The sequence below is a fragment of the Urocitellus parryii genome, chromosome 6 (assembly GCF_045843805.1).
Source record: "Urocitellus parryii isolate mUroPar1 chromosome 6, mUroPar1.hap1, whole genome shotgun sequence".
Taxonomy (NCBI): Eukaryota; Metazoa; Chordata; class Mammalia; order Rodentia; family Sciuridae; genus Urocitellus; species Urocitellus parryii.
In genome coordinates, this window is record NC_135536.1 from 148,503,290 (window position 1) to 148,520,257 (window position 16,968).

Consider the following 16,968-nt stretch of genomic DNA (forward strand, 5'->3'; position numbering starts at 1 on the left):
TAAAAGTTGATGTGAGTCTGTGAATTTGCTTGCATAATTATACTCTGATAGCTTTTCATTACACATAATGTGATTTTAATGGAATTAATGTTCTGTATCAACAAATACATTGTTTTATTGTTATGCAAAGTGGAGACTTCTAAAAGAAGCGAATAAAAACAATCTGCAAATGGTTTTTATAATATTCTTTCCATGCAGGATGTATACCTGCTCACTATTTTCTTTCTGATATTGGGTTGAGAGAGAAAGCAGGACAGAAGCTCTGGAATATATTAGGTACTAGTGAGAATTCATCCTTGAAAGTTGTATATGCTTTTAAAGTCTCATCATTTTTCCATTGAAGCAGAGAGGCCCACATAGAATTTCTCCTGGTCACCAGGCCTCCCTGAAAGACCAGGCCTCCCTACTGTCCCCTACCACATACCTTATTTGTTAGCCTGTCATCCGAGACCCCTTCACATACTAGGAGCCTAGTTTCCTTCTCCTTTACTGAGGCCAGGTACCAAGATGATCCAGAGGCTGTTAGGGTCTGTTCCGAAGCCAAAGTCCTTTGAGGTGAAAATCCTGGAATTTAGCCAATCCTGTCCACCTTTCCCATGTGTTGCAGGAAGCATCAGAGGGAGTTATGTCCACTGGCATGGGTTATGCCTCCCTCCTTAGAGGACAGAACTTGGATTTGGTTTTAATAATGTATTTTCTCAGAAACTATGCATAAAGCATGAGAAATAGAAAAGAAAAAGGAGGAAGCTCAAATCCCACTGTCATGAGATAGCCTTCATGGCTTTGAGATGCAAGTACTGCTTTCTTCCTATATTTGTGTGTTGGTTTCTGTATATACCTAAAAGAAGGGAAATAATCCACCTTCCAAGGCCTTTTGTAGCTTTTTTTCCGTTTCCATTTTGTGGCTTTTCCCTCTCTTCTTTTTCTTTTATCAAGTCTGTGTGCATAGCATTAAATATTTTTCTGGAATGTAATGCGTTTGGGCAATTGGGAAAGACCCAATAAATAGAAGCAGTTCCCTCTTGCTGAACACCTAGGTCATTTGAACACCTAGGTCATTTTCAGTTTTCATAATTATAAATAACCCTTGATACCAGGTATTCTTGGAAGTGAAATTACAGCTTTAAATGGTCTGCATAGGCAAAAACATGCATTATATTGTACATCCGTGGATTAAAGATTAATATCATAGACAATTGCATATTTCAAAGCAAGTCTCCCTTCTACTTCTCCCTAATTCAGTTTCTTATTGCTATGTTTCTCAGGCTTACTTGCAGAGAGGTCATTTATGTAGTACCAACATCCATCCATTTATTTTTCTTGACACAAATGGGGATACTTCTGTGGGCACCAGACCATGTCTTGCTTGTCATTTATTTATCTTTGAGATCATTCCACATCAGCCTAAACAAATGTACCTCAAACTTCATAAAGCATATATTCACATTATATGTAAATATAAATTTGTGCAATGAATTATTGCTACCCACTGGCTCAGGTTTTAACAGTAAACATTCTGAGTGAAAGGCCTGGTGTACTTCTAGTAATGTCTGTGCACTAAATTCCCAGTAGTGAAACCACTGAGTATATTTTTGTTTTGAGAAATATTATAAAATTACTCCAAGAAATTCTATGTCAAATTATGCCAATAATATTTAAGAGGATCATTTTTCCCCTCTGCCTTTGTCATGATTGGGTTTCATCAAAACTTCACCAAAACATTGCCAATCTGATGGTCAAAAATCTTATTGTTTGTAAAACAATAAGGTAAAATCCAATTTATCTTATTGTTTTGACTTTTTTAAAAAAATTGAAAAGATTTAAGCATCCTCTTATAGGTTTATTCTCCATTAAAATATGAGCATCCTCTTTGTAGTATTTAGTTATTATTTCTTATTGATTATTCCTATTTCTTATTATTGTGTATGAACTCTTTGTAAATTAAGAAAATCAGACTTTTTTCTATTATATGCATTATTAATATTTTCCACATTTAAAATTGATTATTTATTTTGTTCTTCCTAAGCCACACAAATATGTCCATTGGCTTTTGCCACAATAATGATACATTAAAAATCACTCCAAACTCAGTGATTGATGGTAGGAAGCCTTTATGTTCTCTTCTGGTTTTCAGGTCAACCTTGGATGGTTCCAGTTTGGGTTGCATGCTTCTGATTGAATTGGGATCTATTCCACATGTCCACTCTGGGGCCTATGCTTAAAGGGGTTGATGGCCATTTGTGTGAGAAAGAGATGGAGGATACGCATGTGGTGTATCAACAGACCTTAGAGGTGATGGCATGTTCCACTTCTACCCAGCATGGCTGAGCAAGTCCTATGGTCAAGCCCCACACTGGGGTGAGGATGGGTACTCCACCCACTCAATTGTAATAGATACAGACTTATATTTCTTTTATTTATTTATTGGTGATTATTATTACTATTGCATTTTATTGGTTCTTTTTAGTTGTACATAAATTAAGATTCATCTTGACAAAATATAAAAGCATGGAATATAATCTGTTTCAATTCAGTCCCCAGTACTTTCCCTGTTCTTCCCCTCCTCTTTGCCCCCTGTTCCCATCCCTCTACTTTTCTGATCTTTTTGCTATTATAGTTTTTTTTTTAATTGGTGTCTTGTGTATATACATGGTGGTGAGATTCACTGTGGCATATTCATATATGCATACAGGAAAGTTAGGTCAGATTCATTCCAATGTTCTTTACTTATCCCATCCTTCCTCCTTCCCCTTCTATCACCTTCATCTACTCCACTGATCTTTCCTCTATTTTTTTTTAATATCCCTCCTTCTTTAGGGTTAGCTTCTGCACATCAGAGAAAACATTTGACCTTTGAGTTTTGGGGACTGGCATATTTCACTTAGCATCATAGTCTCCAGTTCCATCCATTTCCCAACAAATGCTATCATGTCATTCTTCTTTATGGTAATATTTCTTTATGGAATAATACACCATTATGTATATATACCACATTTGCTTTATCCATATATTTATTGAAAAGCACCTAGGTTTGTTCCATAGCTTGGCTATTGTGAATTGTGCTGCTATAAACACTGATGTGGCTGCATCATTATAGCATGCTGATTTGGGTCATATGGTGGTCCCATTTCTAGATTTTTGAGAAATCCCCATACTGCTTCCAGAGTGGTTGCATGAATTTGCAGTCCCACCAACAATGTGTGTGTGTTCCTTTACTTTCCCCCAACATTTTCGCCATATTTATTGCTACTCATCTGGTCCTGGGCTTTTATTTCTTGGAAGATTTTTGATAACTGCTTCAATTTCAATACTTGATATTGATCTATTTAAGTTTTCTATATCCTCATAGTTCAATTTGGGTTGGTCATATGTTTCTAAGAATTTGTCAATATATTCAAGATTTTCTAGCTTATTGGAATGTAAATTTTCAAAATAGCTTCAGATGATTGTCTGGATTTTAATAGTGTCTGTGGTCATATTTCCTTTTTCCTCTTGAAATTGAATAATTTGAGAGTTTCCCCTTCTTTCTTTGGGTTAGTTTGGCTAAGGGTTTATCAATTTTGTTTATCCTTTCAAAAAACCAACTCTTTTTTTTTGTTGTTGATCTTTTCTAGTTTTTTTAAAATTCTCAATTTCATTGATTTCAGTTCTGATTTTAATTATTTCCTGTCTTTTACTGATTTTGGTGTTGGTTGGTTCTTTTTTCCCCTAGGGCCTTGACATGTAATGTTAGATTATTTACTTGGTATTTTCCTATTCTTTTAATGTATGAGTTCAATGTTATGATCTTTCCTTTTAGAACTTCCTTCATTACTGGCCCAGAGATTTTGATATATTGTATCATTTACTTCTAAGAATTTTTAAATTTCTCCTATGATTTTTTGGCTATTCATTCATCATTCAAATGTGTGTTATTTAATCTCTAGGTGTGAGAGTGGTTTCTGTTTTTTATCTTGTTAGGTTCTAATTTCATTCCATTATGATCTGGTAGAATACAAGGTATTATCTCTATTTTTTTGTATTTTCTAAGATTTACTCTGTGATTTAGAATACGGTCTATTTTAGAAAATGTTCCATGTGCTGCTGAGAAGAAAGTGAACTTAGTCATTGTTTGATGAAATATTGTCTGTTTGGTCCATATTATTAATTATATTTTTTAGTTCTATAGAATCTTTATTTAGTTTTTGTTTGAATAATTTATCCAGTGTTAAGAGAGGCATGTTAAAGTCACCCAGTATTATTGCATTGTGGTCTATTTGATTCTAAATATTGAGAAGGGTTTGTTTTATGTATGTAAATGCTCCATTGTTTGGGGCATAAATATTTACAATCATATGTCTTTTTGATGCATGATTCCCTCAAGCAGTATGAAGTGATCTTCTTTGTCTCTTCTGATTAATTTTGGTATGAAGTCCAATTTATTTAAGATGAGAGTATCTACCCCTTCTTGTTTATGAGTCCCATGTGAGTGGTTTATTTTTCCCCATCTTTTCACCTTCCATCTGTGGATGTCTTTGCCTGTGCAGTAAGTCTCTTGAACACAGCACATTGTTGGGTCTTGTTTTTAATCCAATTTTCTAACTTATGTCTTTTGATTGAAGAGTTTAGACTGTTTACATTCAATGTTATTATTGAGTGGTGATTTTTATTTCCTACCACTTTTATTTATTTCTAATGTTTAAATCAGACTTGATCCTCCTTTAGTTGAATATTCTTCTAGTGTAATTCCTCCCTATGCTATTTTTCATATTATTTTTCCTTTCTTATCCATGAAATATTTTATTGAGTATGCTTTATAGTGGAGATTTTCTAGTTATGAATTCTTTTGGCTTCTGCTTATCATAAAAGTCCCCCCTACACTCCCCAGTGGTGCTTTACCACTGAGTTACCGCCCCAGTTTTTTATTTTTAAACAAGGTCTTGCTAAGTTGCTTGGCGCCACACTAAGTTGCTGAGGCTGGTCTCAAACTTTTGAACTTCCCCTACCTCAGCTTCCTGAGCCACTTGGATTACAGGCATGCACCATGGTGCCCTTTTCTTGGAAGGTTTTTATTTATAGTAAGCCATGTCAAGGTAAAGAAAATTCTTGTTTAGTCTTGGTTTGGACTAATTAGGGTTTGGACATTTAGTAGCTGTCCATCTGTCTTTGATTGTGGATCTCTGCAAAGAGTCAGGGGCACAAGAGCCCATTGCCTAGTTGCTATGAGCCTTCCACCAGTAACTTCTGGTTTGTCAGCTCTGGCTGACTGCTTAGAAGATGCAGTATTGTGCCTTGCCTATTTCTCTTCTGTGTTTTAGTTCAGGATACAGTCTCTGAAGTGTCCCTGTGATTGCTGTGACTCATTGTGTACCTGTATCCCTCTATAGGATCCTTTTTATGGTAATGAATGTACTGGTACCTGTCTGTGAGTACAGGTACTTTGGTTATGGGTTTTCCATGGGTGTTTTGAGATTCAGAAGTATTCCCCTGGCTGATGTGACTCTCTGAGGTTGTTCACTTGGGTTGTTGTTTCTATTGCCCCAGGTTGTGAATGACAGGTGTTGGTCTTCTCTGTTGACTATGTCCGATGAAAGGTCCTGCCAGTACCCAAACAATACCCTTTCCCTTCCCAGTTGTGATCACAGGTCAGGCTGGGCACCTGTTAATGCTGGGAGCATCCACTTCATGTTGCCTTGACTCTGGTAATTTTCCATCTTAACTCATCTCTCTCTGGCTATCTTTGCAGATGCCTTTTGCTTAAGTTTCCTGGGGTATTCAGGGAAGTTTTTGCAGCAGCCTTCTGGCTGTGGCTGTCATTATCTGGAAACTGGGTCTCTAAGTCATTGGATATTTAGGCAGCTTCCCTAGGGTATAGCCCCCCCCCACAATCCTTGGGAGAGTCCCTAGACTTCCTACTGTGCCTCCCCACAGTAGTCAGAGCTGTTGGGTGCTGGTGAATCCACTTTCGTCTACTTGGGGCCTAAGCTGCTTCATTATGTCTCTGTCTGAGTGAGTGGACACTGTGCAGAGTTTTCCACCCTTCCTGGGTTGCAGAGGCTGAACAGGGTTAGGCATACTTCCCAGCACAGGTCCTCACCACCACACTCTCCTTGTTCATGATGGGGAGAGGGGGTATTGGTTTCAGCAATTTTCAGCTAGTAGTGGGCCCTGTAGAATTTCTTTCTGGTCAGATTATTAAGATCCTGTTGCAGGGAACATGGCTCTGGGTATAGGAAAATGTCTTATTGATTTAAGGGGGTAACTAGTCAACTCAGGGTTTTCTACAAGATGGCTGTGGTCACCTGGCTCAGTGTTTTTTTTCACAATTTGGTTTTAAGCTGTTTGCTCTGTTCTAAAGATCCTGCTGTTCCTGTCACACTTTAGAATTTGTCTGTTTTTAGGTGAATGGGCTGAGGAGATTTCCTGCCTGCCCTGCACACCCCCACCCCCCACAACCCCAACTTGTTCCTCCTCACTTCCCCTACCCTGGTTCAGGTTTGGGGTTAGGGAACCCTGCATTTATTCTCTACTCTGGTACCTTATCTTAGAGTCTCTGCAGGTCTTGGCTTTGTAATATCGAGTCTTAGAGAATTTACTTTGTCCCCCACCTTCCAATTCTGTTCTCCTTCACTGCCTCTTTTCTGTGTTGTGAGGAGATCAGAACTCACTGTCTAGCTCCTTTCTGCCATCTTTTTCAATCCCCCAGAATCCTACTTCTAATACAGGCTGTGAGAATAAGAACAAAGATTCAATCTACCACATGGAAGTGTTTTTTTTTTAAAAAAACACATAAACTTAAAAAGAAATTAATTCATTAATCTTTTCATTTATGACTCCTGAAACCACAATGTGCCTCAAAGGCTGAATTCAAGATTGTTTTTAAAAATTTCTTCCTTTTTCTTCTGCAAAATTCATGTTTTAATCTATTTTCCTCTTAGTGTCTTCCAGAATTTATTTTGGTTCAAAAACTGAGAAAGAATAAGTTTTGTTTCCTTCCATGTGATGAAAGAGTTCATTTTTTAGTGTGTAGATTTTCTTTTTCCCTTTTTAATGTTTTAATTAGAATGGAATGAAGCTTATACATTATTTAGTCCTCCTGTTTTAAAAAATGAATGTTTTTATCCCCATCTAATAATGAAGTCTTTTATGTTCCTCAGGAGATGTTTTAAGACTTTCTTCATGTTTATCTGGCTCAGCCTGTATTAGGTCTGTATATGAGAAGACATTCTGCCTTGTTGTTTGCTGATGTAAATAGAATCTTTAGTTTTATACTGTTTCGTAACCATTCTTTGCTTTCCTAAGTGTAGAAAAGCTATTTTTCTCTAATTCAAGAGCTTGTTTGTTCAGACCGCCTATCATGGTAATGTGGGGCATGTCATCTAACCTTTGTGCTTTCATTTTCTTCTCTGTACCCAGGCACGAGAATCACACACAGATTAGAGTGGTCAGTATAAAAAAAGTTGGACACTTAATAGTTGTCTGGAATACAGTCAGTGCTCAACAATATATAACTATTAGTATAATTTTTCAATATACTGATTTTGTAATGCTTTTATTGTTTCCTTTTTTTTTCAATCAATTCCCTTGGGTTTCCTAATTAATCATATAATTTTCAAATGGTAATAACTTTGCCCTCTTATTTCCAATGTTTACAACTTTCCTTGCTTTTCATTTTCAATTTTATTAGCTAGTGTATTGGTTTTCTACTCCTGCATAACAAAATGCCACACGTCTAGTCACTGAAAACAACACAAATCAATTATCTCTAAGTTTTCATGGACCAGGAGTCTGGGATGATTTCCTTGGGTCCGAAGACTGAAATCTACGGAAGCCAGACTCATCCTCATCCAGATGCTTGATTATTGAAAGATCCACTTCTAAACTCCCAAACTTGGTAGAATTCATCCTGGGGGTTATATGAATCAGACCCCTGTTTTCTTGCAAACTCTGAGCTTTTAGAGGCATCCACACCATGGCAGCTTACTTCTTTAAGTCCAGCAGCAGAATTCCTCTAGTGCTTTACATCTTTAACATCAGGGACTGCCTACACTCCAAGGACCCACCCAGGAAAATCTCCCTTCTAGTTAACTCAACACGAAACTGACTTGGGACTTGAATCAATCATGTGCCACATGATGCTGTGGTCAAACACAGAGAGTATCTATGATGGTGGCATATCATAAGATTATAATGAAGCTGAAAGATTCCTATGCCTAGTGATACCACAGCCATCCCAATGTCACTGCACAATACGTTTCTCATGTGTTTGTGGTGATACTGGTGTAAACAAGCCAACGGTGCTATCAGTTCTGTAACATATAGCATATACAATAATGCACAGGACACAATACTTGATAATGATAATAAATGACTGATACCAGTTTATGGATTTATTATACTGTGCTTTTTATCATTGGCTTAAAGTAGACTTCTTACAAAAAATCAATTTCCTGTAAGACAGTCTTCCATATGACTGCAGCAGCAGCTTCAAACATCTCAAGCCTCTCAATGGCGTCTGGAGGCCACACCTGTCCACCAGGTGATTCCCGACAGGATGGAATCACCCCATGACAGGTTTCTCAGAACATGTTCCTGCCATTAAGCAGTGTATGGCCATACATCCCTGAAATCCTTCCACCTAATGAGGAGACACACTGGGTCAGACTCAGTCACGCCCACTCAAGGAGAGGGGATTAAATAAGGTGTGAGGTAGAGGGGTTTTCATGCTATATCATAATTCTGTACACTACAGTAGCACTTTCAGAATAATTGTAAATATAAATGGAAGTCATGGACATCTATATCTTGTCCTCCTTAAGAGTTCTTTTTTTCCCCTAGAAAATGGAGAATCTTATCAAAGATCTTTTATGCATCTACTGAACGATCCTATCTTTCATTTTTTGTCGCATTAATATTTAATTTTATTAATATGCTTTCTCTTCCTGAATCATCTTTTCATTCCTGATATGAACCCCTCCATGTTATTATTTTTGTAATATTTATTTTTAAGTTGTAGTTGGACACAATACCTTTATTTTGTTTATTTATTTTTATGTGGTGGTGAGGATCTAACCCAGGACCTCGCACATGCTAGGCAAGTGCTCTACCGCTGAGCCACAACCCCAGTCCCCATGCCCCCATGTTATTCTTTATTCTTTTTAATATACTGCTGGATTCTGTTTTCAAAGATTTAATTTAAATATTATGTACCTCTGTTTGAAAGTAATTGGTCTAGCTGTGGGGTATTTTTGTCAGTTTGTAATGGTTAGGATGACCTTTGAAAGAATAACTTGAGATGCTCCCCTGACCTCTGTGCTCAGAAAAAAAATTTAAACACTTTTGGAAATCTTTGAACATTTAAGATTTAAAGAATTTTTTCATAGTTATTTGACTACTTTCCCACTTTCTTGTGTTTATAGGATATTCAATGTTTTGGTCTTTTAAAAAAATCAATTATAATAATGTACATTTTCCTGGAAAATGGTCTGTATCATCATCCAGGGCTTGGGAGTTATTTGAGTAAGTATTATTCTCACTGTTTTTCATACTTTTTGCCAGTTGGCAGAGTTTCCCTCTTGATGATGTACATTCTCTGTATGCATGAATAGAGCTGTCGTTCCATCTCACCCCTGCCAGTTTGAAAGCCAAAAAGAGATGTAGTCTTTTGCTTTGCATTTTATTAATTCCTTATAAAGTGTGTGTGTGTGTGTGTGTGTGTGTATGTGTGTGTATGAGGACGGATTGCCTATTTATAATCTTAGTTACCCAGGAGGTTAAATTTTACATTTAATGTTTCAATCCTTTTGTGATGTATTTTGGTTTGTGGGCGTGAATAATTTAGTTTATTTATATACAATTAGCTAGTAATTGTCTCAGAACCATTTATTGAAGAGTTCCTTTTTCCTCTGTTGACTTAATATGCCGCTCATTGTATAATTAAATTATAAAAGCTAAGTTAATGTATCTATACGCAAAGAGTAAAGTTGAATCCTTTCCTAATACCATAAACAAATATTAACTAAAATGGATGAGAGATCTAAATTTAAGAGTTAAAACTATTAAACTTTTAAAGAAAACATAGGGAAAGTTTCACACTGGTTTTAATGATGATTTCTTGTTTATGACTCCAAAGGCACAGGCAGTGAAAGAAAAAAATAGGCAAATTGGACTTCATCAACATTAAAAAACTTTTGGATCAAAGGGACATTAGTAACAGAGTAAAAAGAAAACCCCCAAAATGGGAATAAATATTTGAGAAATCATTTATCTCCTGAAGGATTAATATTTAATAGGCATATTCTAATTAGGACCCCAGTCTTGTGGATGTACACTATGGGGAGATTAGCTGTGGTATATTCCTATACCTACAAAGGAAAGTTATGTCTGATTCATTCCACAGTCTTTTTCCTATTCCCCCTCCTTTCCTGTCATCCACTTTGTCTAATCCACTGAACTTCTCATCTTCCCCTTCACTCCCTTATTGTGGGTTAGCTTTCACATATCAAAGAAAACATTCAGCCTTTGGTTTTTTGGAACTGGCTTATTTCTACAGTCATGTACAATTAAAAGGAACCAATAGAATTTAAAAAAATTAAGTGAACAAAATATATTGAAATGAAGAAGACAAAAATAAAAGGGTGATCAAATGGTGTATATAAAAATATTTAATATGCATATTTAAAATTCTTAAAACTCAACAAAAAGATAAATGAACCAATTAAAAAATGGTCAAAAGAGTTTTTGACACATGGATGAAACCAGGAAGGCAGTATGCTGAGTGAAATAAGCCAAACTCAAAAATATAATACTGAATAATCTCATGTAAATGAGGCAATCTGAAAAGAAGTCAAACTCATAGAAAAAATAGAAGGATTGTTATCAAGGACTGTTCAGTGGTGGAAAAGAGTAGCTGTTGGACATGTTTTGGGGCTCTAAAGTTCAGCATGGTGACTATAGCTAATAATAATGCTTTATTTATTTGAAATTTTCTGAAAGAGTAGATGATTGATCATAGAGAAATACAAATAGAAACCACAATGATATATCACATCCATTAGGATAGCTATTATAAAAAAAACAAACAAAGAAACAAACAAATGAACAAACCCCAGAAAACAAATGTTAGCGAAATTGGAACACTTGTATACTCCTGTTGGGAATGTACAATGGCAAAGCCCCTCTGGAAAACATTAGAATAGTTCCTCAGAAATTAAAAGTAGAATTACCATATGACCCAGCAATCCTTAAGGGACTTGAAGAAATATCTGCATATCCATGTTCATAGCAGCAGTATTCATATAATCCAAAAGGTGGAAGCTATTGAAATAACCATTGGCTGGTGATTAGCTAAATAAAATGTGATATGTACATACTATGGAATATTATTCAGCCTTTTTAAAAAGGGAGAAAATTTTGACTTTGCTACAACATGGATGAACATTGAAGACATTATTCCAACTGAAATAAACATGTCACAAAGGATATATTACTCTTATTCCACTTAAGTGAAGTAAGTAGAGTTGTCAAATTCACAGGAACAGGGAGAAGAATGAGGGTTGATGAGGTCTGGAGTGTGGGAAATAAGTATTTAAAATACAATTTATAACTAATATGTACTTTTTTGTTTCTGTGCATTATCTTCTGTTCCTTTTATCTCTCTGTTCTTGAGCCACTTTAAAATATTGTGGTGGTCTAAAATGGTTTTGTTTCTAGCAATTAAAAAATGTCTGAATCATTTTATCATCCTTCAAAGAATCCCATTGGAATTTTGAGGTTTATAAACATGGAAAATTAATATTTTTATTATATTAAGTTCTCTCAATTGGTTACAATAGTATTTATGTCCCTTTACTAACATCTTTTCTAACCCTCAGAGTTTTTAAAAATTTTTTTAATTTGTTCTTTTTAGATGTACATGGCAGTAGAATGTATTTAGACATATTATTCATACATGAATAGTTTTCTGGTTATCTTTTTAATAATCTTATACATCTATCTGATGTTAATTCTTGGGTAGGATTTAATTTCCTTTTCTTTTTTAACTTTTGTGAGTGGAACTTTTGCTTCCTATGGTTTTTTGCTATGTGAGAAAACTAATACATTTCAAAAGTCTTGGATGCAAGAAAAATTATTTACCAGGGGGAAAGTGAAGGAAAAGAATTATTTGGTATAACATCTTATTTCTTCAGAAGTAATATACTTTGAGGAAATAACTGTTGCTTGGGATAAAAGAATAAATAAATAATAAAATGTATGGAATATTTTTGAATTTATAGAGAGTATGATTTGATTTTGTTAACTATATCTAAAATGGAGTTTGTTATTTTGATAAGTTGTATATTTGTTAATTTTTTTAAAGAGTCTTCTAATCATTCTTCCATTAGTGTACTTATATGGCCATAAGAAACAGCAGGAATCAGGGACTTCCTTAAGGTTCTGGCATTTGGTCTGAGTAGGTACTTTGAGGGATGTTTCTTCAATAGAACAGCTCTCTCCCTCAAATGATATATTCCTTGAGGCATGGTGGTCTGCAAAGTCCACCATCCCCCTTCCAAACAAAGAAGTGAACTATGAACTGAGGTCAGAGTTGTTGATAATTGGAGTCAGCATGACAGGTACAGGGTCAGACAGCACAGGCTGGAGAAGGGAGTTTCTTTGAGCATGAATGCCCTTGTAATGCTACTACTAAGCCTTCTGCCCTGTGCAGGGCAGGGTTGGCATATGATTCCCACATTGCACCATGACTGAAGCCTTCATGAGTCCTATTACTAAAAGAGCTGTGTCTCTCTAGAGGAAATCTCTCCAACTTGGGTTCATAGAACCTAATTGATTAAGATTAAGTAGTGTGTTACTTTATCTCACTTCTAAGCATGCAAGCATCAAAGCAAGCAAGATACAATGAGTGAGATCAGTGGTAACAAAGGAAAAGCTTAATTACTACAATTTGGACCACACTTCTCAGAATCTAGAACACTTGTGAGTGAAATATTTAAAGTAGTTGTTATGGTTTAAATATGAGATGTCCCCCAAGAGCTCATGTATGAGACAATGCAAGAAGGTTCAGAGGTGAAATGATTAGATGATGAGATTTATAACCCAATCAGTGAATACATCCACTGATAGGATGAACTGGATGGTAGCTGAAGCAGATAGGGTGTGTCTGGAGGAGGTAGGTCACTGGAAGTGTGCCTTTGGGGTTTATATGTTGTTCCTGGTAAGCAGAACTCTCTCTGCTTCTTGATTGCCATGTCATGAGATGTTTTCCTCCTCCATGTCCTTCTCTCATGATGTTCTGCATCACCTCGGGTCCAGAGCTATATAGTTGGCCTTCTATGAACTGAAATCTCTGAAACCATGAGCCCCAAATAAACCTTTCCTCCTTAATGTTGTTCTTGTCAGGTGTTTGGGGGCACAGTGATGAAAAAACTGACTAAAATAGTAGTTATCAATAGTTATAAAGCTGAGCTTGCAACAAGAAAATAGTTATTTACTTGGAGAAGAAATAAAAGTAGATCTAGATACATAAGGTATAGTTATTGACATTTTCTGAACAAACACAAATATACAGTTCAACAACTGGTTAGATGCAGCGTACAGATAATTGGAGATCTAGAAAGTATACCTGAAGAATGTATCCAGAATGAAATACTGATTAATTTGGTATGGAATAAATGAAAGCAAAACTAAGATATTTAAAGCATGGTATGTAAAGAAGAAAGATATGGTATTGGAGTCCCTGCAGAGAAAATGGAAGAGAGACAATATTTGAAGAGATTTGACTATGAAATAGCCTATAGAACTAAATAAAAATGAAAATTCACTGAGTCAAAAGCAAAATCCTTCCAAAAGAGGGTAAGTAAAAAGAAATACTTATGTACATGCAAAAAATTCAGTACTCCAAAGGCAAGGAGACAATCTGAAGTCTTTTAGATTAAGATCAGTGTCTCTCTTTAAAGAATAATAGTTAAAAGGGCAACAGACTTCTTGACTGCAACAATGGAAGCCTGAAGACAGTGGAATAATATTTTTAAACTGTCAACTAAAGATACGGTCAACCTAGAAGTTGTGTTTATAGCAAAATTATTTTTCAATCATGAGAGTAAATTAAAACTTTACAGATTAACAGAAATGAGCATTTATCTGCAGAAGAACTACACTGGCACAACTTCTAAATCAGGGCTTCATGTCTTTTAGAATGATAAGCTAGTGAATCCTGTGGGCTCTGTGTCAGAATAAGGTTTTTTAAAGTATGAAATAAAATTGCATGGGGTTACAAAGGCAACCAATTTGAAACTTTAAAAAATCAAAATATTTTAATCTGTATTATACTAGTATGTATCCCACTTTGTAACTCACACAATAACAAAATCCAGTGATAGTTCTATGAACTACTCTAATTTCAAAATAAACAGTGCTGTGAGAGAAGGTGTCATCTTACAGGGCAGGACAGGCACAAATGAATAACTTCAAATGCAACTGTATCAAAGCAAGAGGCATGCAGTACAGCACACTGTGGTATATATCATCTTTGACTTTCTTTTGATTCATGAGTTATTTAGAATATAATTAAATATTTTCACATTAATGTATTTTTTTCATGGTGCTATCTTTACTATTCATTTATATGTCTGCTACTTCTTGAGGGAGAAGATAAGCTATAGACAGATCTTTTCCTATCACAGGGAAAGTAGGTTAAGAAAGTTGGCTTTCCTCACGGATGTTATGAATTTGAGGTGTTGATTCAGCCCTGTAAGAGGACAGTGTGTGGTCAGCATTGGGACCACATGCTGAAACTGAAAGTTTGGGTGGGGTATTATGAGGAGGGTCTTGTTCCAATGTGAAGAGGCAGAGCCATAGGTAGAGTAGGTGTGGTGAAGAATCTGTTCCCTAGAGGAGGTGACAGAAGGCTGAAGGATTGCCCACCTGAATGAGTCTTATCATGTGGCTTCAGTGAACCCCAAAGAAAGGCACAAATAAAGAAAACATGTGAGTAGAGAAAAAAGGGGGTCACTGCTCCATGAGGCTCAAGGAAAAATTTTATGCACACCATAGAGCAGCAATGCAAAATGCCTTGGGAGGTAGGTTTCAGTGGACTTGCTTCAACCTGGACGGCTCAGAATATTATTCACTGTTAATCATTGTTTCGACAATGATTCTTTCCTCAGAGAGGTAGTAAACACTGGTTATTAGTGGTAAATTGGTATCCCTGTAGCTTTAGGCACACCTGCCAGATGTTTTGGGAAAGTAATTTAATTGACATTTCAGCCTGCAATCTAGAAGGACTTGCTTCCCTCTCTAAAATTTTGCCTTACCATTTGCCTTTCAACCAGATTTGATGATCTGAAGAAAATTCTTGATATTAGGCAGTGAAACAACTTTTAGTGTTAGAGAACAAGACAGAAAGAGCTAATTTATTCCAGCTGTCTGTGTGCAGGCAGCAGTACTCATCAAATGGGAACAACGGTCCTTGGCTCTATGATGCCATCGCTGCCTGGTAGCCTATTATCCCTTTCCATCAACCTCAAAAGCAAGAAGTTCTTGCTCATTTCTAATTTTATCTCTTCCTCTACTAGGCTGGATGGGAAAAGTGGAGAAAAGAGTGACTTGGTGTTCTCTCTGAGAGCAACATCATGCTTGATCACTCTCTTTGGCCTATTTTTTTCCCAGCTGTTTACTTATATGATACCCTTCTCCAACTCTCTTCAGGTTCCCCATATTTTTTTGTAAATCATAGACTTTGAATAATGAAACTGGTAAATTAATTGGGACAAAGGTTTCAGCGTGGCAATTTCACAGCTAATTAAATTCCTAACCCTTTTCTTCACAGGGGTGAAGAAAATTTCACAATTTCACAGCTAATTAAATTCCTAACCCTAACCCTAACCCTAACCCCCCCTTTAGTTCAGAGGATCAAATCCGGGACTTTGCCCATGCTAGGCAAATCATCTACCATTGAGCTACATCCTCAGCCCCTAGTAAACCGTTCTGAAATATTTTACCTGAGATGATGGTGAGAGTTTTAGGAAGACATCTGTTTGAGAAATAACTGTGTAATTTAATTATAAAGTGACTTGGGGGCTGTGGTGTGTCTTCTAAGGGTGATGAAGCTGGCCTCAGAGAGACTGTCTTGAATGTTCAAGCATTGGATTCAGAAGTCAAGAGAGAGATTCTAGAGGCATTTGGAAGAAGAATTAGTGAATCTCAGCTGCAGAGAAATGTGAGGGGATTTCAGAGAAGGGTTTCCCTAGCATTGTACTATAAGGAAGGGAGGCTACATCCTGGAGAAAGACTTGCAAAATAAAGAACTGTTGTAAATAATTGTCAATGTTGACTGTGTTTGGAGGATTTGTGCACCCTGAGCAAAGCCTATTGGGTTTAAGGCCTGATCCTATCCACTGCAAAGACTGGGGTAACCTATAGTACTCTGTGATCAAAGGGACCTTGCGGATCTGGGAGTAACATGATTCATCCGGGTCTGATTTGTCATTTTGGAATCTGAGAGAAAATGTAGTTAAGGCCTTTCAGCCATGTCCCAGACCATCTGGCCCTTGCCTTAGGTGGCAAGTATGAGCAATTCATCTCCACAGGAGACCTCATAACTATATATCTTACTTATTGTGGGACCTTCTAATATTGCCTAATTGAGGAGTGAGCCACAGCCTCCTGCCCCTCCCTGGATCTGGTTGGATATGGAGGAAGAGGGAACAGTCTCAGGATATGGATTTGAGTGACCAGGAGGGAGGGGTGCTGTTACAGAATGTTGAGACTATAAAAGTACCACTGGGTCTGGGAGGTGGGGATTGCAGGTGCATTTCTGAACATGTTAAGAGTGAGAGAAACAGGGACCAGAAACAGAAACCATGGACAGTGTGGTGCTCACAGTGATCAGGGCAGAGCTCTGAGACAGAGCAGCAGATGGCATTCCAGGAGCCTTATAGTAGCTAGGTCCCCACTCCCCCACCCAGCATTGGGGAGAATAAACAAAAGACT

General features: G+C 36.7%; 1 protein-coding gene across 3 annotated transcripts in view; it reads left to right on the forward strand.

Annotated features, from left to right (window-relative positions):
* The window catches only part of Entrep2 (endosomal transmembrane epsin interactor 2), a 406,888-nt gene that overhangs the window by 173,249 nt on the left and 216,671 nt on the right, over positions 1-16,968 (forward strand). The window lies entirely within an intron of this gene.